The sequence below is a fragment of the Schistocerca cancellata genome, chromosome 5, assembly GCF_023864275.1.
Source record: "Schistocerca cancellata isolate TAMUIC-IGC-003103 chromosome 5, iqSchCanc2.1, whole genome shotgun sequence".
NCBI classification, from domain to species: domain Eukaryota; kingdom Metazoa; phylum Arthropoda; class Insecta; order Orthoptera; family Acrididae; genus Schistocerca; species Schistocerca cancellata.
This window is the reverse complement of record NC_064630.1, coordinates 422440988-422465048: the sequence shown is the minus strand read 5'-3', so window position 1 is coordinate 422465048 and position 24061 is coordinate 422440988.

Sequence of the window (24061 nt, the reverse complement as noted above, 5' to 3'; positions counted from 1 at the left end):
CCGATGAATGCGAACAGACGATCCGCTTCAGGTAGTCTGTGTAACTGAATTTTCTGATGACTTAAATCTGCTCTCTGTGCACACAGTATACAATTTTGCACATAATGCTCTACATCATTGCGATGTGTCTTCCACCAAAACCTTTCAGCTACCTGTCTATCAGTCGTTCTTTTACCACCGTGACCCGACAATACGCTTGTTTCAACACTTGTTCCCTCAGCGACTCCGGTACCATGACGCGTAGTCCGCACTTCATCTTCCTGCAAAGCAACCCATCCTGCATTTCAAACTGCGGTTGCGTTCGGAACAATTGACACTCTCTGTCAGTGGCTTGCGCCTTTATCCACTCCTCACTTATGCCCACAACTTGTACAGCTGCTATTCATATGCATTCATATGCATCTGCATTCATATGTTTTACCCCTGGTTTGTGAGTTACCTCGTAGTCAAATTCACTTAGTTTCAGTGCCCATCTCGTTAAACGACTCGAAGGATCTTTCAACCCCAACAACCACTTCAATGCTGCGTGATCTGTAATCACCTTGAACTTACGCCCATATAAATAACAGCGAAAATACGAGATACCGTAAATCACTGCTAACATTTCTTTCTCTGTAGTTGAATAACTCTTCTCTGCTTTATTCAGTTGCCTGGAAGCATAAGCCACTGGATGTTCCTGTCCATTAACCCTCTGAGAAAGAATACAACCTACAGCAATATTACTAGCATCACAAGATAGTATGAACTCTTGTTCAAATCAGGAACTATCAACACTGGGTCTGATGTTAGTATCTGTTTGAGCTTCTCGAATGCCTCCTGACACTGTGCTGTCCATTCAAACACCTTTCTTTACCAATCTCGTTAATGGATGTGCAATTTCCGTGAACCCCTTTACATATCGTCTGTAGTAATTACATAAACCGACATATTGCTGAATTTGTTTAGTGGTATGTGGTACTGGAAAACCACGCACAGCCGACGTTAGACGAGGATCGATTCTTACCCCATCCTGACTGACAATATGCCCAAGATAAGTCACTTGCGTCTGAGCAAACTGACATTTCTCGACATTAAGCGTAAGATTTGCCTCTCTTAGCCTACTAAATACTTCGTTCAGTCGTTCCACATGCTCTTCTATATTACGCGAAAAAGTAACAATATCATCGAGGTATACCATAGCAATTTTCAATTTCAGTCCCCGAAGAAAACCATCTAACAGACGCTGGGAAGTAGCAGAAGCGTTTTTCAACCCAAATGGAAATCTGCGATACTGAAAGTGGCCAAGGCTTGTTGTAGAGGCCGTCTTCGGTCTATCCTCGGGACTTACTTCTATCTGATGGTACCCACTCTTTAGATCTAGTGTCGAAAAATATTTACACCGACCTAGGTTGTCCAATGTTTCCGTGATGTTCGGTATTGGATACGCATCTGTTACAATTCGTGCGTTCAAAAAACGATAGTCACAACAAAACCTATACTTTTTAGTACCGTCCAATGCTATGTTGGCAGACCACGGGCTTTCACTGTTCTCTATAATACCGTCCCTTAGCTGTTGATTAATAAATTCTTCCACTAGTGGTTGTAGGTGTTTCGCTATCCTGTATGGTTTTCTATAGACCGGCGGACTATCGCCAGTCGGTATACGGTGTTGTGTAATGGACCTTCTGAATTAAACAAATCTAAATACTCTAATAACAAAGCTTCCACAGCTTTCCGATCACCATTCTCCAAATGACGAATCTTATCACGTAGTACAGATGCCTTGACGGTTTGCTTGACGTTATAATCACCTTGGGATTCACCCACAGGGTGTTTCAAAAATGACCGGTATATTTGAAACGGCAGTACAAACTAAACGAGCAGCGATAGAAATACACCGTTTGTTGCAATATGCTTGGGACAACAGTACATTTTCAGGCAGACAAACTTTCGAAATTACAGTAGTTACAATTGTCACCAACAGATGGCGCTGCGGTCTTGGAAACTCTATAGTACGATATTTTCCACATATCCACCATGCGTAGCAATAATATGGCGTAGTCTCTGAATGAAATTACCCGAAACCTTTGACAACGTGTCTGGCGGAATGGCTTCACATGCAGATGAGATGTACTGCTTCAGCTGTTCAATTGTTTCTGGATTCTGGCGGTACACCTGGTCTTTCAAGTGTCCCCACAGAAAGAAGTCACAGGGGTTCATGTCTGGCGAATAGGAAGGCCAATCCACGCCGCCTCCTGTATGTTTCGGATAGCCCAAAGCAATCACACGATCATCGAAATATTCATTCAGGAAATTAAAGACGTCGGCCGTGCGATGTGGCCGGGCACCATCTTGCATAAACCACGAGGTGTTCACAGTGTCGTCTAAGGCAGTTTGTACCGCCACAAATTCAAGAAGAATGTCCAGCTAGCGTGATGCAGCAATCGTTTTGGATCTGAAAAATGGGCCAATGATTCCTTTGGAAGAAATGGCAGCCCAGACCAGTACTTTTTGAGGATGCAGGGACGATGGGACTGCAACATGGGGCTTTTCAGTTCCCCATTTGCGCCAGTTCTGTTTATTGACGAAGCCGTCCAGGTAAAAATAAGCTTCGTCAGTAAACCAAATGCTGCCCACATGCATATCGCTGTCATCAATCCTGTGCACTATATCGTTAGCGAATGTCTCTCGTGCAGCAATGGTAGCGGCGCTGAGGGGTTGCCGCGTTTGAATTTTGTATGGATAGAGGTGTAAACTCTGGCGCATGAGACGATACGTGGACGTTGGCGTCATTTGGACTGCAGCTGCAACACGGCGGCGGAAACCCAAGGCCGCTGTTGGATCACCTGCTGCACTAGCTGCGCGTTGCCCTCTGTGGTTGCCATACGCGGTCGCCCTACCTTTCCAGCACGTTCATCCGTCACGTTCCCAGTCCATTGAAATTTTTCAAACAGATCCTTTATTGTATCGCTTTTCGGTCCTTTGGTTACATTAAACCTCCGTTGAAAACTTCGTCTTGTTGCAACAACACTGTATTCTAGGCGGTGAAATTCCAACACCAGAAAAATCCTCTGTTCTAAGGAATAAACCATGTTGTCCACAGCACATTTGCACGTTGTGAACAGCACATGCTTACAGCAGAAAGACGACGTACAGAATGGCGCACCCACAGACTGCATTGTCTTCTATATCTTTCACATCACTTGCAGCGCCATCTGTTGTTGAAAATTGTAACTACTGTAATTTCGAAATTTTGTCCGCCTGACAATGCACTGTTGTCCCAAGCATATTGCAACAAACTGTATATTTCTATCGCTGCTCGTTTAGTTTTTATTGCCGTTTCAAATATACCGGTCATTTTTGAAACACCCTGTATATCCTCATCGTCGAGTATTTCCAAACTTGCTACCACTAAACCCTTTGGGAGATCCACTTCATGTGCCCCAAAATTATCTACACTGACCGGAATCATCAGTTCCCCATTTATATCCGTTACCCGCGCAACTCTCCTCCTAATAAAACAATGCATTTCATCTAATGCTTCATTGCTCCACCACACATAGTCTCTGCTGTGGTACATCGGTACCTACTGACGACCAAACTAACTTCCCTGTACCAGAAGGCACTTTGACATGCGTAATCATCTTTAATGCCCTTGTACGCGGTTCAATTGGTGACATCTTAGCAGCGGATGCACCTCGCGACGTAGAAATATTTACAGCTGTTGTACCCATTGAAAACAAGTTTCCACTAAGTTCAACTGTACGCTGTGAAAGAGTAATTTTGGCATGGTGTTTGTCGAGGAAGTCCAGTCCGAGAATCACAGAATACACTTGTCCCACAGTTGGCAACACTTCCATTTGCTCTCTGAACCCTACAGTTCCAATCATAAAAACGAGCTGTGTTGTACCCAATGATTGCAACTCATTATTCCCCACTCCATGTAATCTACACCTAGAAGTACCTAGTCTTCTCCTAACCACGAGGTCTGGACTAGCAACAGATACATGTGCCCCTGTATCAATCAAAAACTTACATCTGTTATTCCTAACAACATCAAGCAACAATCCGTCTCTGTACTAGTTTTCACTGTACTTCTGCTTACCGGGAAAGTCTTCCGACGGACGAAACACTCCCTTTCCCGTTAAACGCTTTTTCCTGTTTATTCCCGTTACCATTCTGCTTACTACGACACTCATTCGCCTTGTGACCGTAGCGTTTACAAGCATAGCACTGCGGCTGTTTGCATTGAGCCTTCACGTGACCTTTCCTCCCACAACGGTAACAATTCCTCTCCGACGCAAAGATGCGTTTATCATTGCGAACCCTTGTTGCAATGTCTGTCTCCTGCAGATGCGTTGCAATACGCAGTGCTGCAGCTAAATCCCCAGGATTCTCCATCCTAACCCTACGAGAAAATTCTGCAGGAATTCCCCTGAGGAATACATCGAGGGCTCTGTTTTCTGCCTCTCGTAGTAATACACGATCCGCATCAGGATTACCCAATATTATTCATAGGTCTGCGAATTAATTTCCTGTATCCTATCTGAAAAAGACTCCACTGTCTCTTTGACCTTCTAACTTCCCCCTAATAAATCTTGCACTATTCTGCTTACGATATCTTTGTCGTAACCCATCTGCCAATTCTTCAAACGTGCTCGCCTTACTGAGCTTCTCATGGTACATCACGAACGTCTTGGCTTCCCCTGCAAGTCGCAAATTTGCCATACGTAACGTAGCTACGTCCGACCAATTGCTCATTGCAGCTGTTGCCAAAACATCGTTAATGAACGCTGTGACATCCTCTGTTGTTTTACCCGAGAAAGGCGTGATCAGGTTAGCTACTGAAGGATATATTGCAAGGTTGGACATTGCTACTGACTTGCACTCACTTGAACCCGTTTGCGTCTCTTGCACCGAACGCAAGGTCTCCATTTGCGTCATTAATTCTACATGACGTAACTTATGCTGCACATTCTCTTCTAACAATTTTGAGACTTGCTCCGTCAGAGCAGCTATACTCACTTCTGTACTAACGGATCTTGTTTCCGGCATGATTTGTGCAAATTACCAACAACTTACTCTATACTGAATTTACTCCTCAGAACAATAACTTCACTTGCTACTCAACTCCTTTGTCACAGTTGAGCACTACACACAAGAAGACAAACAAGACTCACAATGCACAACTAAACAAAATTAATCCTTCCACCTTGTTATTGCCCAGCTATACTCTCTACAATTGTGCGCTATGTGACCAAACGTCTACAAATTGAACATTCTACTGGTACAAACTTCGTGCATGGCTCCCCAGGCCCCGTTAAATTACACACAGTACATCTGACTGGTACCAAGTACATTCCCAACTGTTTCCCTTAAACTCAGATAAATCTGCTGTTTCCGCAGATCTCACAAAGTGCTCTCCCAACAAAGAACGTGCATCCATAGTCATTAACAAAAAAAACGCCTTGTGCACTTACCACAAGGCTGCGTAGAGTCGACAGTTCTGACCGCAACTCTGTGTGTCAGTCCTGCAGTGGCGGTGTCGACGACTCCAGATACCAGATCTGCAGACCAGTGCTGTAGTGGGCGGTTCGAACACTTCTGATACCAAATCCGTAGGCGGTGGGCGCGAGGGCTTCTGACACCAAATCTGTAGGCGCCCCGATGGTCCTGGTCGCCTACGGTGGACTGGAAGCCGAGCGGTGACCTCTCCAGTTGTCAGGATGCTAGGAAATGACTGTGGAAGCGTCAGAAACTCCAAAGAAATTCTTAACACCTTTATTCCTGCCGAGTACAATGTGGCCTGCGTAACACAGGCTGGCTGAGCTTGGTGATATCAACGACCTTCCCCGAGTCCTCGCTGACTCGTAGCGACAACACCAGCTCCGGGCCGCACCAGTCTTGCTAGCGCAGCACCGCGTACTGTGACGTAGCATTGGAATGCCCTTACTTCGGCCGCGTATGGCTGGCGGCGTCCGGCTGGTCAGCCGGCTCGGCAGCGGACAGCAAGCCACTGCGTGTAGGAGGCTCCGGGTTGGAGTCCCGGCACTGTCGGCACGAGAGGTGTTTTCGTAGTGCGGAGTATACTCTATCCCACCCCGTCTTCTTCCCTGCGCCTCCTGGTGGCTCGTCCACAGTGGACGGGCGGAACAGGCTGCAATTACCCAACGTCATTGGCTCACCTGGTTGTGATGGAGGATGCATGGGCCTAGGCCCTGCACGATCTCGACGACGGCTCACTGATGTGGTCAGCATTGGCGGCGAGCGAGTCTGCCGCTATGTCTTCTAATCCTGGGTTGATGATTGACAGCGGCAGCAGAGAGGTTGATGATTGACAGCGGCAGCAGAGAGGACTAGAGCTGGTACTGTCCCCTGACGTCTACTGCTGGGTGGGCCACCCTTACTGCAATATCTCCTTAATAAAGGTTAACATGTTGATCACCAAGCTGAGCGCTACGCAGCGACCCAGTACACATCTAACTGCAAGTCTACTGCGAGTGCCTTGTTCCTATGAAAGCTGGCGTATTTAAAGAAAGCACGAGCGACGTCCTGACGTCATGCTCGTTTGTAATGAATGCATTCGTTCCACTTATACTACTGATTTATCTGTCGTACTCGCCCCTTAGGTGTTCTTGCGACAGAGTTACGTGTTGTTGCAGCAGACTTACGCTAAGTTATGAAATGCAGTTCAGCTGACGCTATACCTCTGTCTTACACTCTACAAAAGTCTCTAACACAAACCCTCATGCTAAGCAATTCCCTCTCGTTGTTGTGTGCAACCCAGCCACTGCCCCTGCGCGACGACACATTCCGACACATGTGCAATCCTCTTACCTCTTGGCTAACCTACTGTCTCTGGCTATCGGCATAGGCAACGAAAGTTTGCAATATTCCATGTTGCCAACTGTTTACTATTCCACGACACTACACTCCCTCAGACAGCAATACTCCCATCAGAACACACTACATCACACTCATCCTCCGCTCCTCTGCTCCATCCTTCCTGGCTGTCCTCGCTACCCTCTACAATGTCCTCCTCTCCGCTGGTTTTTACCACGACCTGTAGAAGACTTCCCATGTCCTGCTATTCCCTAAATCCAGCAAACCCCCCTCTGATACCTCTTCCTATCATCCCATCTGCCTCACCTCCATGTTCAGTAAGGTCTTTGAGACAATCCTCTCTCACCATACTCACCGCCACCTTAACCAGCACCACCTCCTTCCCCTTACCCAATGTGGCTTCCGGCCTTCCCTCTCCACTGACGACCACCTCCTTAACCTTACCAACCTTCTTTCCCTCCAACTCAACTCCCATCGCTCCGCTCTCTTTGTTTCCCTTGACCTCCAGAACGCCTATGACTGTGTCTGGCATCCCAGGCTCCTCTTCAAACTCCAGACCTATGCTCTCCCCATCAACTTCATCTGTCTCATTGCTTCCTTCCTCTCTGATCGTCCCTCCTATGTGACTATCCACAGTTCCAACTCCTGTACTTTCTATCCCTCTGCTGGCATGCCCCAACGCCTTGTCCTTTCCCCTCTACTCTCTGTACACTGCTGATATGCCCAAACCTCCCCCGCCTGTTCATCTCCCACAGTTTGCTGATGACACCGCCTTCCTAGCCCTTCATCCTACCCTTCAACGGTCCCAACATACCCTCCAAACCCACTTTGACCATTTCACCACTTGGTGCAACCAGTGGTTCCTCTGTATCAACCCCTCCAAGACCCAGGTGACCCCACCCACTCCTTCTGTCTCCATGATTTCTACCTCACCATTTATGGCTGTCCTATCCACCTCACTCCTACCCTCAAATTCCTTGTCCTCACCCTCGACCGTCACCTCATCTGGACTCCCTATCTCCTTACCATCCAACACAAAGCTCACAACAGACTCCACCTCCTGAAGCTCCTGTTTGGCCGGACATGGGGTCCACATCCTACCACCATCCTTCATACCTACAAATGCTTGATCTGCCCCATCCTCTGTTATGCCAGGGTGGCTTGGATTTCCACCTCTCCCTGATTCTATAAATCCCTCCACTTCCTTGAACACCATGCTCTCTGCCTCGCCTTCCACATCTGCCTTCTGTCCACCACACACATCCTCTATGACCTCATCTACTTCCCCCACCTTCTCCTTTTTCTTGAACACATCCGCACACTATATATTGTCCACCGCATTGATCCCCCTCACCCCCTGGTGTCTCCTTTCCTCTCCACCCCCAGCCTGTTGCCATGCCTTTACCATTGTGTCCCACCCTCTCTCCATCTCTACACCCTCTCCCTCCTTTCCCAGTGCAGCTTCCACCATCTACCCCTCCTGAATGATGAGCTTTGCCCTGGCATCTTCCCTTCCTACCAACTCTAACCCCATCTTCCTCCTGCCTCCTCCTCAGTGCTCCCTCTCCTCCCCCTCCCCTCTGTCTCTGTGTCTCTGCACTCCCTCATGCCTTGTCTTCCCTCTTCATCTGCTGCCCCACCAGTCTCCTGCCTCTTGGTGTACCCGCTGACACCCCTACTCTTTTCATCCCGCCCCCTCCCCTGCTGCACCTTGCTCTCCCCTCCTTTTCCATCCTTTCTGGCCTCTCCCTTGGCAAGTCCCACCTGGCAGTTTTATTCTTCATCGTGTGTGCTCCGATGGGTTTAAAGTGTGTTGTTCTTGAGTGTTTTTAATACTTTGGCCGACTTTGAACCTGTGCATGTGCCTTCAGTGTCTTCTTTGTGTTTTAAGAATCGCCAACTGTGTTTTATAACTTTATGTCGACTTTTTTAACTGTCCCCCCATGCACGTCTCCATGTCAGTGTATTTTTACCTCCATTATCTCCCTTTACCCTGTTTTATGTCCCCCTTTTTTATCACCTTATATGTAACACTTTATTCTCGTATTAGTTGTCATGTCACTTGACTGAAGAGCAGCGGATTGGGCCGCTGACAGCCCTACCCTGACCATATTGGGCAGGGGAATGAAATCACAATAAAGGAAAAAAATCTAAGATATGCTCAAGGTCAATCCTTCCAAAACCCAGACAATCATCGTAGGCAAAATCACCCCTTCCTTCCGTCTCCTGTAATTCTATCTTACCATCTATGGTCGCCCCATTAACCTCATCCCCACCCTCAAGTCCCTTGGCATCGCCCTCGTCCGCCACCTTTCCTGGACCCCCCATCTTTGGACAGTCCAAACCAAGGCACGAACTCGTCTCCGTCTTCTCAAACTCCTCTCGAGCCGGACATGGAGTCTGGATTCCTCCACAATTCTCCACACTTATAAGTCCCTCATCTGCCCCATCCTTTGTTATGCCCACCCTACCTGGATATCTGCCTATATTGTAAGTCCATTCAAATCCTTGAATGCCATGTGCTTCACCTCACCTATTGCATCCATCTCCCGTCCCCCAAGCGGATCCTTTACAACCTGATTCCTTTCCCACACCTCCTCCTTTTCCTCGAACAGATGCAGATCCTTTATACCTCCCACAAGCTTCATCCTCCCCACCCACTTGTCTCTCCCACACTCTCCCACCCTGACCCGCTGCTGTGCCAGTACTCTCACATCCAACCCGCTCTCCATCTTCACACTCTCCACACCCTTGCCCAAAGTGGCTTCCACCAACACCCCCTTCCTGATGATGTCCTCTTTCCTTCCATATACCCTGAAACGTCCCCTTAGAAAATTTATACAAGACTGTGCTTAAACTGACAGACTGTTCTTAACCTGACACACAATATTTTTAGCGCAACGCAATCTGACTATTAAAGATCCCTGCAAAAGAATGGCCCTGAGTAACATTAAACTGTACCTTTCAGAAATCACTTACCTCACAAAAATCTTCGTTGCTTGAACTACTGCAATACAGCGTGCGCCACTACTGCCAGCTAAATAAAAGATTCAAACTACTGAAGGCACTAACTACTGATAGGGATAGTTAGCAAATGAAAGATTTTAATAGAGAACAAACAATGTATTTACCTTAATATCATCACAAGTCATAATATATGTAATTTCAAAACTCCGCCATCTCTCTCCTCACATCCACCACTGCTGGCGGCTCACCTCTAACTGCGCAACGCTACGCGCTGTTAACATCCAGCTGCCCCTCTACAATGGCAGACAACAATGCAAACTAGCCACAGACTGCACACAGCACAACCAGTGATTTTCATACAGAGAGTGCTATGTGGCGGCGGCGTTACCAATATAAGAACCTAAACAGCCTACTTACATAGCCCCCATGCTCCCCACAAAAAATTTTACAAATTTTTTTGGCCAGTGGCCAATAATGATTTGAGAAAATTTTTTATAATTACACTAACAAAGATATCGAATGCACACACTTATTGATACAATGTTGGTCAAAAGCTAAAATTTTCTCACAGTCCATAAAGACAGTCCTGATCGTTCATCACAATAGTAATTACAGTTTTTTTTTCAGATTGTCTCATTAGTAAAAAAAAATTGCACACAGAAGTAGTGGATTTCCATGCAGTCTTGAAGAAGTAGTGTGGTCCTTCCAACGGAAAGACAGTGCTGACTCTTGACATGCAGACAGGTAATGGGCCACAACAGAGCAAACCCACAGCAGAGTCATTCGACGTTTTGAAGAAGATTGGTAGATAGGTCATCACAGAGTAGACCTACTGTAGTCCTGGTAGAGATTGTGGTATTGGTGGGCCACCAGAGATGCAGACCCACTGTAGTCCTTGTAGAGACGGCCAGCAGCCATCTGTTGCGACTGTGCGGGTGCACAATCACCAGTGAAGAGTCTTGCAGTTAATATAACAAGTCCATAACCACCACTTGTGCACTCACAAAGTTTTTGGAATTGTCCTTAGAACCAGCAATGCTGTTATCCAGTCCCTTGCTGAATTATTAACACACGTGCAAACACTATCAGTCCCTACTTCTCACATATTGTCCATATACTATGACCAACAGAAATGTGTGCAGTGAGATGGAACTTACAAGTTACTTAATTTGATCAACTGCTGTCAATTACAATTTTATAACATAAGAATACAATGACAAAGGTACAAAATACATAATTAAAAACATAACAATACAGATAACATTTGTAGTACAGGCTTTACAAAAGAATAGAAATAAACATATACATCAGTGTTACAGGAATGATGACATGAGTACAAAAATAAAAGATCAGAATCACTTTTGAAACGTCAACTTCACACATGAGCATTAAAACAACACAGAATAAATAATGTCTAAGGATCTTTACAAAGAAAATAACAGAGTATTAGAAAAATTCTACAACATAGCTCTCATCAGCTAAACACATAAAGACAGGAAAAACACAAATACACAAGGGTACCCAAACACATAGTGGGAAACACAAAAGGAAAGGACAGGGTTCGTTTCATTGCAGTATTTTGCAAACAAAACTTTCTTTGCTTCTTGGAGATCTCCCTTCGTTCATCATCATTCCCAAAAAGTCCTATCTATACCTCCTTCCTGTATTCTATTCATATTTCTTTCAAAATAATTATTTCTGATTGTACAATACTCATTGGGGCCCAAATCTTTTTCATATAACTTCGCATTGCATTCTTTACCTATTCTCCATAGTCAGTTTCTTATATAGCCTACCCCCTCTTAAGCTAACTTAAATCTACTGAGCTCAGATATATATACCAAGGGACGAGGCAATGCAGCATCACATAACACAGTTAATATAAACAGCAATGAAAAAAAATGCAGATTTGCGAAGCAAGCAGCATTAAGAAATTAGCAAAAGTCAAATTCAATAACACTATGCCTGGCAAACAGCAGCAACTTATACCTAGACATGACATAGCTCAAGCAGAAAAAATATTACAGTAAAAACAACAATGCAGACAAGGGAAATGTCTATTCACATCTTAATGTCTATGTAATTAAAGTGGTGCACCATAACAACTTATTGTAAAAAAAAATATTACCATGTACCTGAAAAGAAAATTATGTGTTACTATTACTAGTTCCTTCTTATTGTTCTTTCCTTTCCAAGTGCTCCTTTTTTAAAGAATGTGGATCATAAAATAATTATTTAATAGATCTGTTGACAGAAAGAGTTCACATTAGCAAATGCATCTAAGTTTATTTTATAAAACTAATGCTGCAACACAGCTGGAAACCAGATATTAAATGAAATAAGCAACTATGAAAAGCAAAGCATAAAAATATCATTCAATAGTCATGTGGCATTTCGTAAGTCAGTAGCACTCAACTCTCGGAGAAAGACACTTGTCATAATCGGGTGTGCAGATGTATGAATATTTCCCATCAATTCATAAGCATTTCAGTAATTAGCACAAAGTACGAGTAATCGTATGTTTTCAGGTAATGAGCGTGTAATATTTGCGATGCTTTCTACAAAGGAATGTCAATAGCAAGGTTAATGGAAGTAATGAGGGTGTCGCATTTGCAATATTTTCTCTAAAGGAATGTCAATGGCGAGGATAAAGGCCTGCCTTTTTTCTTTTTTTTTCTACCTGTGCTTCCAGAAAGGCACACCCTAATGGCTTGTTCTCCAGGTGTTTGACACAGCTGTGTGCCCACGACGCATTACGTGCAGGTGGTCACTTAACTTTCTTACGGAAATATTTCCGCTACAGTGACAGTCTCATATGAAAATTTCACAGGTCGAAAATTTACGTCACAAGTGTGTAGAAACAAAATCCTATGAATATAACAGTGTCCAAAAAAATTTTCGCCGGCATTGTGATACATTCACGCATTTACACACACATTTCATAACTCTTAAAGTATGATTCTCGGTTTCCAACATCCTTTTTCACAAGTCAAGAGTCCTTAACTTCTTTCATCATTCATATACATATAAACACGTAATCACATTCCTCATATATGGTAGCATCATCTTATTGACATAAACATACCTCAACAGCATAATACATATCGTCGTCATAAAAATAACATCATAACACCTCAGTCAAATCTCAAAATCGTCGTAGCTTTCTGCAATAATTTCAAACCATAAAAAAATTCTCTGCTCATTTCAGTAGTGTCATCTACCTCAAACGTACTTTAAAAATCATGATCCCATACCAAATACATCATTCAAAGCTCTCGTAGTATCACAATGGTTCCGAAAAAATATGAACAGTTCACAAAGTACAGACAAAATACAATTTCGTAAGTGTGAAGTAATCCAACTCTGTAATTGCGTAAACATGTGTCACTGACGTAGTAAAAAACATGTTTATCTCTCAGTTAAATGATCAGATAGCTGTGTAATTTATGTGTTAGAGAAATATGGTACCGATGTGTTAAATTGTATAAGCAAATACCATATTAGCTAGGGCTCCTTGTGCTTGCCAAACACATGATACACAAAGTAGGCGTGTACCCCCCTGAGGATTATTGTAATTATACCCTCAGGTGTTACAGATTGCAAGAATGGAATGAAATGTATTACGGAAAACCTTTGTATCATTGTATTTCAAATATCTTTAAAAATAAATGTTTTTAGTACAAAATTAATCACTCAAATACGTGTCCTGTAGCGCTAAATATGCGTCTTGCTGTAAGATAATCTCTGTGGAAGTGTCGTAGTTATCGTCCTCCAAAAGCTAAGTTCTGCAGAAGTCAATGTACTGACCTCATGATAAACAAAGTGAAATGCTTTGCGTATAGATATCATACTTATTACGCTTATTGCCGTGATGAAGAAAGTACTGTGCTGTAACGTATTGTTGTGCTACAGAAAAAGCTGTCTCATTGTAGCTATACCACAGAAGTTACTACTAAAACATGTTTTACTTTCCAGAATAATACAGAAAAACTGTGCAGATATAAAACAGAAACACCGCAAAAGCAACATTGTAAATTGTCGCTCATTAGTAGCGTCGTGATAAAATCATGTAGCTGTCAGATAAACTAACCACTGTCTCATCTGGTATCTCACTGAAAGTACCTTAAATCCAGAATCCACTCTCAAGCAAACCAAAATGTTGCATGAAAATTTCATTACCAGTGCCGGTATATGTTCCAAGTATGTGAGCCTTATAGTCGTTACATAATCGTGCAACTAACAAGCAAGAATGCACGCACACAATAACACTGTGTCACCTGTTCACAATAACAATGCATTCGTAATTTCTGTTTAAATAAGTTCTCTTGGTTCTTGACTGGATATTTAACTTCAAACATTGTTGCATGGTAACAGTTTCTAAAGCATACTAGTAACGTGAAGTGAAAAATTTTATAGCAAATACTAAATTAAAAAACAGTGTATCTCTCAATACACGGTTTTACATGTGAGATGTGGTGTAACCCTTTGCTCTTCTCAGTACACAGAGTTTCAACTTGAATGCAATTATCATGCGGTATTCGTCCGTAAAGAATACTGGAATTTTGCTCAAGGTTAGCGTCAATGTTATTTTTCCTTGAGCCAGCGGGCGCAGGTGGCTGCCTGCGGTGCGAGTCATTGTCTGTTTCTTTGTTGGCGCGCGCCGTTACTGGGATTAGGAGGCCTAACTTCCACAAATTCGCCTTGCCGAGAGGGCCCGGCTCTGTTTAAAGCTCGCCAGTTCTGATGCAATTCAGGTCTGTCGTTACGATCATATCGTCTGTCGTCATGTCGGTAGATTCCATAGTTTCTTTCTTGTCGGTCACGTTGTGGAGAATTTCTCCCTGAATCGTAACTACCTGCTGGACCGTTGCGTCTAAAGTTATTCTGTCTCCCTTGATAATTATTATTTTGGTTCCCATATTGTCTGTTTCTCTGATTGTCTCTGTGATAGTCATTACTACGGAGAGGTGATCTTTCCCTGTAATTATGACTACTCTGCCAACGGTTGTCATACGGGTGGTGTCTATTTTGGTCACGATTTGTGTGGTGAGAATAGCCTTGTCGCATCCAGTTATCATTTCTGTCGTCATGGAATTGTGACGGATGTGACCTGTAGTGATTGTTTCCCTGTTTTCGCATCCCGCAACTGTCTGTGTCAATTTCTAATTCTTGTAACAGTCCCTGAAAAGCTTCAATGTCGTCTTTGCAACGTCCTGCTAAAATAATATGTCGTAAATGTTCAGGCAGTTTGATTAAGCAAATGCGGATGAGTTCTGAGGGGCTGTATGGGTTTGACAGGTATTGATTCTTGTGCAACATGTCTTCAAAATATTTGACAAGACTGGAAAATTCAGATTGTTCAAAGTGTTTCATCATCATGATGCTATGTTTTACGCGGTCTTGTGTGGCTTGAGACCAATATGCTGAGAGGAAGGCATGGTAAAATTCTCCTTCACTGTGGCAATCGTGAATGACCGATCGCATTCTTACAGCTGGTTCATTCTCTAAGTAGCCACACATAAATTCTAACCTGTGCTCCAATGACCAGTTGGGAGGGAAACAATGAGAGAATTGATGGAGCCATGCTTGTGGATGAATGTCGTTGCCAGAATTCTTAAACGTTTTGAATTTACGTGTAGTATTGAACAGCTTATAATCAAAATCATCATGTCGGCGAGTCGCCTGTCGGTCATTGTTACGTCGTTTCGGCGGTTCCATCTCAAAATTCAGTGCACCTTGCCAATTCCTTTCATAATTACCGAAATGCCCTGTGCTATTATTTTGTGGCTTTTCCGTATTTCTAAGTTCCTCTTCCCGTGTTGGAGCGCGAGTGTCCTCTGAAATATGAAATTTTTGCATTAATTGTGCCAACTGATCTTGTACTTCCCGCATTTCTCTTTTGTATTGTGTATTGATTTGATTTTGATTTTGTTTCAGTTTCCTAATTTGTTCGCACTCTTCTGTGTCATTAAAGACGACCGGTTTTGTGTCATTCAGATTATCATCTACCTTCGCAGATAAATTATTTAGCTGATCCGAAAGTTCAACTACTTTCTCTGATAATGAACTAATTTCCTCCATGTGTCTTTCTACTGTGTCCTTTAAGTTTTCCTGAGTTTTTGCAAGTTGTGTAACCGAATCGGTAGATGCAACTGAGTCCATTTTAGCTTGCAAGGTCTCATGATTTTCATGAACAATAGTTTGCAGTTCTTTTATGGCTGCTTCGTGATTCTGTAACGCATTCTCATGACGCGAAAAAATAGGTTGGAAATGCTCACAAATTTGTGTTTTTTAACGTCATTACAGACCTTTTGACATTTCGATTCGATGTTATGTAACTCAGTAGTTAAATCTTCACGTGTTTGTTCAAGTGTGGCGTCTAACTTCTGAAGCTTTTGCTGTGTTTGTCTCTGGTATTGTTCCATTGTGTCTAACTTTTGAAGCTTTTGCTGTGTTTGTCTCTGATTTTGTTCCATTGTGTCTAACTTTTGCAGCTTTTGCTGTGTTTGTCTCTGATTTTGTTCCATTGTGTCTAACTTTTGAAGATTTTGTCCCATTGTGTCTAACTGTTGCTGTGTTTGTCTCTGATTTTGTTCCATTTGTTGCATTATTTGTAATAACAATGCATTAGTGTCTGGAATCTGTTCCTCTACTCTTTTCGGCAGTGCATTTGCACCGGCAACATTCACATTTTGACAAGCTGAAAATGTGTCTTGACTTATTTGAGAAAACGGTGAGGACGCAAAACCTGAATCTACAGTATTTGCAAAATTGTGTCCTATCATTTCGGATTCCTGAGGCGAGCTGTTGCCGACCGATCGATCGATAATGCTTCCCTGTTCACTACCTGTTTGACTGTCTACGCCATTGTTTGACGCCCGCTCCATTTCCCTATGCACAGTTACCAAATTACTACTTGGAACGTCTGTTAATTCACTACACAGTGGTGCTGATAAGCTACGCTCGTCGTCACAATTATTTCTCAGTTTACTTTGGAGCCTAGTGTTACGTTTTTCACACGCCATTATTGTGGCAATATTTCACACGATAACACAGAAAAACACAATTTGAAGAGCAAAAATAAGAGAACACATTAATATAACACTGAAAATAATATCTAGTTAATTGCAGCTGCGAAATACTTGGTGCAAATCTACATGCATGCCACAACTGTTTTACAGTACAACAATGAAAGACTGCAACTACAAAGGAGATTCTCTCTACAATTACGCACTAGCAATAAACAAAAGCTACACTAAATACACAAACTACAAGAAAAAATCAGAAGATTCCAGTGAGGTATCCTAGGCTAAGGGTCGACATATGAAACGTCCCCTTTGAACAATTTATACACAACTGTGCTTAAACTGACAGACTGTTCTTAACCTGACACACAATATTTTTAGCGCAACGCAATCTGACTATTAAAGATCCCTGCAAAAGAATGGCCCTGAGTAACATTAAACTGTACCTTTCAGAAATCACTTACCTCACAAAAATCTTCGTCGCTCGAACTACTGCAATACAGCGTGCGCCACTACTGCCAGCTAAATAAAAGATTCAAACTACTGAAGGCACTAACTACTGATAGGGATAGTTAGCAAATGAAAGATTTTAATAGAGAACAAACAATGTATTTACCTTAATATCATCACAAGTCATAATATATGTAATTTCAAAACTCCGCCATCTCTCTCCTCACATCCACCACTGCTGGCGGCTCACCTCTAACTGCGCAACGCTACGCGCTGTTAACATCCAGCTGCCGCTCTACAATGGCAGACAACAATGCAAACTAGCCACAGACTGCACACAGCACAGCCAGTGATTTTCATACAGAGAGTGCTATGTGGCGGCGGCGTTACCAATATAAGAACCTAAACAGCCTACTTACAACCCCACCTATCAGATTTAATCCTTCCCTTATTTTCCTTCCGTTTTTCCTCCATGGCTCCCTCTCTCCTTCCCACCTCCCTTTCTCCCTTCCCCCTCCTCTCTCCCAATTCTCCCAATTCCTCTGCCCCTCTCCAGGCTTCCACGCACTAACATACCCTCTCCCCTCCCCCTCCCTTCTTCTCTCCCACTGTCATCCTCCCCACCTCCCTCCTACGCTCCCCTATTCCCTGTGGCAGCCCCACTCCCCTCTTTTGTGTAATAGTGTGTCTAGTGCGCCGAAGACCGTCACCCATGTACTAAAGTGCTCTCTTCGTCTACGTGCGTCAGTGTTTCTTTTTCAGTGCTTCTTCGTTCGCGTGTGAAACTGTCTGTCTACGTTTGTGTGCAGTGCTGAACTTACTTGTACCACCAGTGACTTCTGCGAACGGCTTCTCTTTGTTTCTTCTGTATGTCTCCTGTTTTTACCATTCATGTATGTCTGTTTCTCTCTCTCCGTGTTTTCTTATCTGTTACTCTGTGGCCGAAGAGCGGCGTAGATAGGCCACTGCCAGCCTACTTTTTGTAAGGTGTTGAAATGACAATAAAGGAAAAATAATCTAAGATATGTGTCATGGAATGGGAGAGTGAAGATAATGTAGCACTAGAAAAATATAATCGATAACAACTATTGCAAACGATTGGGACTTAGTCGAAGTTAAGTACAAAACTTCGTAAGGCTCAAATTAATTATTTTACCTCATCTACGAAGCTTGGCAAATGCCAAAGTATTCTAAAATGCATCAGTAATGCAAGAAAGTATAATGTTCACGTTGCAGCAGTATCTAAATACGTAAAGCGTATTTAATCTGATAAAATGAACTGTCATCACCTAACGCTTTTTCATCACTAGTTTAGGAGGGGAGCAAAGATAATGCATCACAAGAGAAAAAATATACACGACAAGTATTACATAAACTGCTGGTGCGTTTGGACCTATGGCTTGGTAAAAACCAGCCGCACCAACATCTAACAATAGTATCACCACACACACACAGCACTATTTTTAGGGAAGGAAAGAAGAAAGAAGGTGTTCGATTCTACGAAGAAATATGGTGATTTATTACCTTACATCAATTAACTGCAGAGTGACACACATTGTTTACGCACACACTCACGAGAGGCGACTAAAAGCGGTAACAGTGAGAGATGCAATGTCTCTAAAGACCATGAAAGGGTCGGTATTTCGAAAATATATAGAATTATTATCATTCATGGTATTATACGTTAGATTTCTCACACTTTGCACTGCAGCTAAATTGTTCATATTACTTATTACAAGTGTGTTATGCCTAAGTCTGTTAGTATATAAAAAAGGAGTGACTTTTTTAAATCTTGGTTTGTTTCTGGCAGTTAACAAATTACAAAAATGTGTATTAACAATCCATTTTATATGTAAAAACTGTTAATTGATATGACATTTATTATGTCAAATATGGTCTTATGGTAACTAACACAGTATTCTGACATATAGTACATGAAAAAAGGGAAGGTGCACATTTAATGCAAGCAACGATGTGTCTCCACAGAAGAAATAACACTCCCATCTATTCTAAGAAACAAATTATACACAAGCAAGCACTGTCAAAAACCTTCGTTGTCACTTGTTGTTCAGGTGACGAATAACTTGTTTTCAGGTTAACAATCGTTATAGCTTCTTGATGATATGGAGGAAGTTCAGTATTGCCATATTCTTCGCTGTAATTTACACGTCTTTCTTTTGAAATATAGTGTCTTCAAAATCTTTGACCTTCACAAACATCACGAACAAACACTTGGGAAACACACAGCATATTCAACCTATGGATCGTCCGATTCTTCTCAACGTTTCTACACCACAATGGGAAAATGAGGTTTGAACTTCGTTACCAGTAAAAAAATTTCAGCCCCACTGAGTTTGACTGGACGGTGCTTAATACCTACAGAAGTATGCTTGGCTCGCCTCAATTTCTTATGTTTAGGATTAGCTAACCTTGCGTTTCGCATCTCATACGTTGAATTGCATGACAGTGTTGTATCAGGAGAGGAATGCGGGCGTATTTCCATTCTATATGAGCATGTCATTACATCATGTGATGACCTGCACAACGGGGATATAAATGCAGCATATTATATTCAGTGGTCTTGTACTAGGCCTACTCATGTACTTTAAATGTGAGGAGTCGCTTATATTTTTTCATTGCCATTCACTAAGAATGACCTCATATCAAACTTTTACAAGGTCGTAGTTATGATTGGTCACTTAAGGCAGAAGGAGCGGAAACTTTATTATAATAGGTTACGATGGAGGGAGCGGTGATCTGCTGTTACGTATTGCTTTTTGCATTTCTTTATCATGGTTCGTGCTCATTGACGAATGAGGCATAGGCTTAGCTCTCACAGGATATGGTGGCGATTTACCTTGACCAGTTTTCGTCCAAAGCGCTGGGCGAGTTCATTCGTTTGTTTGGAAGGAGAGTCCAACAAGCGTTTTCCACCTTCCGGGCGGTCAGCGATGACAGAATTGTGGTGCGCATCCTGCAACCTTTTACAAACTATTTTACAAAAACTATTTGCTAAAAGAAATTCATTTTTGCTTTAATTATCGCTTTATATATCAGGTTCATGATGATGTGCCAATCATTTCGTTAATGGTCATGGTTATTATGATATTTACATGAAAAGTAAGACAATGCGCGAAATTCGGAAAAGTGTGCAATGAAAAACATAGGTTGCTATAATTTTGCGTTTGGTGTTTATTACATAACAAGTTGTTGCGTATGAAATTTAGCTAACATATTGAATTTTTCTTTAGACTGGGGTAGAGGTATCTATCTGTCACCAGTCTTGAGAAAAATTATCTGATGCAACGCCCTCATTTGCAATCGCGCAGTGCCAGCGATAAAGACAGAGTGAAATACTCATAGCATTCCTCATATTTCATGAACGGTTTCAGATGTCGAAATGCGATTTTGGAAAAGCTAGCATGCAAAGAGGAGAGGACTTTACCATATTCATAGTTTGTAAAACTTCATTATCTACTGAGTTATTCCAATAACTAAGAATTTTTCGGTGAAAGAATGTAATTTTTAAGTGCCGTCGATTGCTGGTGGAACGAGAAATGCTTTTTGGAACAACATATGTGAAGAAATTACACGTTTTTGCTTTTTTATAAGCTACCGGCTTTACTTTTCCTTAGTTCCTTACTTAATAAACTTAATAAACCACTGTTTCAGAATTCTCTCGCAGTTGTGTCTGCACAAAATGTTAGTGAGGTGAGGTAGTGTAAACTACACTGTGTTTTGGAAAGAGAAACAGCCAGAGAAATGTGTAGGTTTTACTAAAAATTCGCCAATCAACGCGCTTCTCTAAAAGTTCCAATTGGTTAACAAGCCAGGCAAAAATAAATGGCTGCGTTTTCGGACGAATTCCTTTTGGATACTAACGAAAGCAGAGGTGACAGTGGATCTTTTTGAGTGGTCACCATGCGAGCATGGGCGTGGAGGGGCTCACTTAATATTTACCAAAAATGTGAGTGTACGCTTGAGTTTAGAACGGCGTTTACCCTATAGCGCTGTGAGCGACCCCCCCCCCTCTACCCCCCCGCCACAAGTGCCAGCTCTCCCCATTTTTCCCCAGCCGACAGCGCATCCAGGGGCCACTGCATTTTGCGCGTACTATAGCGCTCGCATCACCAGTTGCTGGTGCGGCTGTTGGACACTCGAGTGCTGGCAATCAGGATGGGACAAGCTTGTATACATTCTCTTTGCTCATGTTGTTAGGGTGCTCTATTATTTCTATGGCTTCTCTAATCTTGAGTATCGTCAAAGCCGACTGCTTACGCTGGTTTCATTCAACATGGTTACCTCGCCGCAGTCTTGTCGGTGTTTGGCCACTGCAAATATGCTATGCTACCCCAGACAAAGTAGCATTCATGTTATCGTATGCGCCGGCCGGTGTGGCCGAGCGGTTCTAGGCGCTTCAGTCTGGAAGCGCGCGACCACTACGGTCGCAGGTTCGAATCCTGCCTCGGGCATGGATGTGTGTAATGTCCTTACGTTAGTTACGTTTAAGTAGTTCTAAGTTCTAGGGGACTGATGAACTCAGAAGTTATAGTGCTCAGAGCCATTTGAACCATTTTCTCGTATGCATGTTGCTATCAGCCTATCAGTCTCACTGATGTATACTTCTCCACACTGACATTCCACCTTGTAAACTCATACAGTGCATAAAGCACCTATCTTGTCCTTTGTGGAGCCTAGAACATCCTGAATCTTGCGGATTTTGTGGTAGACAGGCTGACAGCAACCTGACAGAGGAGTTCACCACTCCAGTTAGTGACATTTTTAACATAAGGTAACCACACTGCTAGCAACAGTTTGGCGATTTCTTGCCTATCTCGCTCTTCGGATTCAAAAATTTCTTCTGAAAAAGAACAAACCCGCCTTAAACCAGCTTGGTACTCAGCAATATGTTTATTAGATGAATTTCCGTGTGGAAAGAACGTTTTAAGGATCAGGTGCTACTGATGTAGCCTGTAACAGTCAATGTTGTTTTTGTCTCTTTACCTCGTAAATAACTAGGAAATGTAATGGATATTTTTAAGTCATATAACATCTAGAGAATTAATATAATGGTAGAACTGTGGGATTGCAGCACTGAACAAAAAACGTAATATAAAGTTTCTATAACAGTATTGTTATGCAATGACTTTATCATCACGATTTGTCTTACGAAGTGAACCAGCCATACTTCGCTCTATGATACTGTCGAAAGTTGGCATTGTGAAGAAAGGCTGAAAACACATGGATGCTTATTTCTGCTGAGGTGCCAACACTCAGTAGTTTCCAAGAAAGTGATGGTCAGACTTTCGACGCGACTTCATCAATCCATTTGCACGTCGTAAAGCCAAGTGAGTTGGTAGCCCAAACACGACTTTCGTTTTTCTTTTGCTATAGCAGAAGTACTGTAACAACACTAACGTTATCCTACTGTATATGTAATAAATTTTTTTCTTCTGAATTTCAATAAATTAGTATAATCGATGTTCTGATTTCATTTCTTTTTTGTTTCATGCCATTATGTTGAAGAAGCTATAAACAATTTTCGATGTAAATTTTAATATTTATGTCAAATTTCAAGCAATGTTGTAATCAAAGTGAAGTGTAACTAATGTTGGAAGTATTGTAAGATGTGAAAGTTGTAATTGTATGCCTGGTCCATACGTAGGCAATGTATTAGGATCAGTAGAATGTAAAACCTATGGTGAATACCCTGTCTGTAGGGGAGCGGTAAAAGGTGGAGGCAGGCAAGCGCGGGAAAATGCACACGGGCGCGGTACGGCATAACGGGCTCAGCAGTAGTAGTCGGAGTTGGGCATCGATCTGAGAAACACGTGCTGGATCGAGGAGGCTCTCCTGGAAAAAGTGGTTTCGTTGAGCCTCGGATGCGCTGTTTCCGACACCTATACAGCATGGCAATATTCCACAGGCACTAAATGGAAAAGTATTGCGACGCTATGAAGAAGTGAAGTGCCAATATTTCAAGAGCCATTGCTGTAATTGCATGTGTGCTTTGTGCCTCGCCATCTCGCCGCCTGCCGACCGCCTCATCGATACGAACAGGTTGAAACTTTTAGTACTGTATTCGTGTGGGCCAGTGTTACTTTTGCTACATATTGTTCAAAAACAACTTAAATTTTACCAGAACTGTCCTATCAATTAATTATCCTCACAACTAACCTAGACAGGGTCCTTTCCACATGTTGTGCAATCCGAGTGTCCCAAGATGAAGATTTAAAGTCTATGTTAATAATAAATACCTGCAGACCTATCAGTGTTAGAATGATGTTTAAAGAACTTTGTTATTAATGAATACTGGACGAATAATATAGGTATGACAAAGTTGGAAGATAATGTTGAAATTGGTTTAGTAATGAAGTTTATTTAAATTGAGACCAAAAATAACGGTAGTTGAATGAGCATGAAATAAGACAAAAAGAGCGGTAAATCATATTTTGGAAATCTTGAATGCTTAAGGCTCTCAATAATCAAACTTTCACTACAGTGATCATAATAGTTTCAGGGTCCCCCCCCCCTTTTTTCTTTTCTATTCATTTGAATTCTGAAGTGTACTGAACTGATTTGACCAACAAAGTTAAAGTCAATATAAAACCTAAATTTATCAGTGTTTTACCCTTCTTAAAATTGACATTGTATGTGTATTTCAAAAGTGCTATTTCTAGGGTAACCTATGCCCGATTTCAGTCGGATCAATAGACAAAACGCAGTTTGTAGTAAACATTGTAGTGTAATGTTGTGTATTTATAGCTTGTCCATATTAGTACAGAAAGTGAAAATAT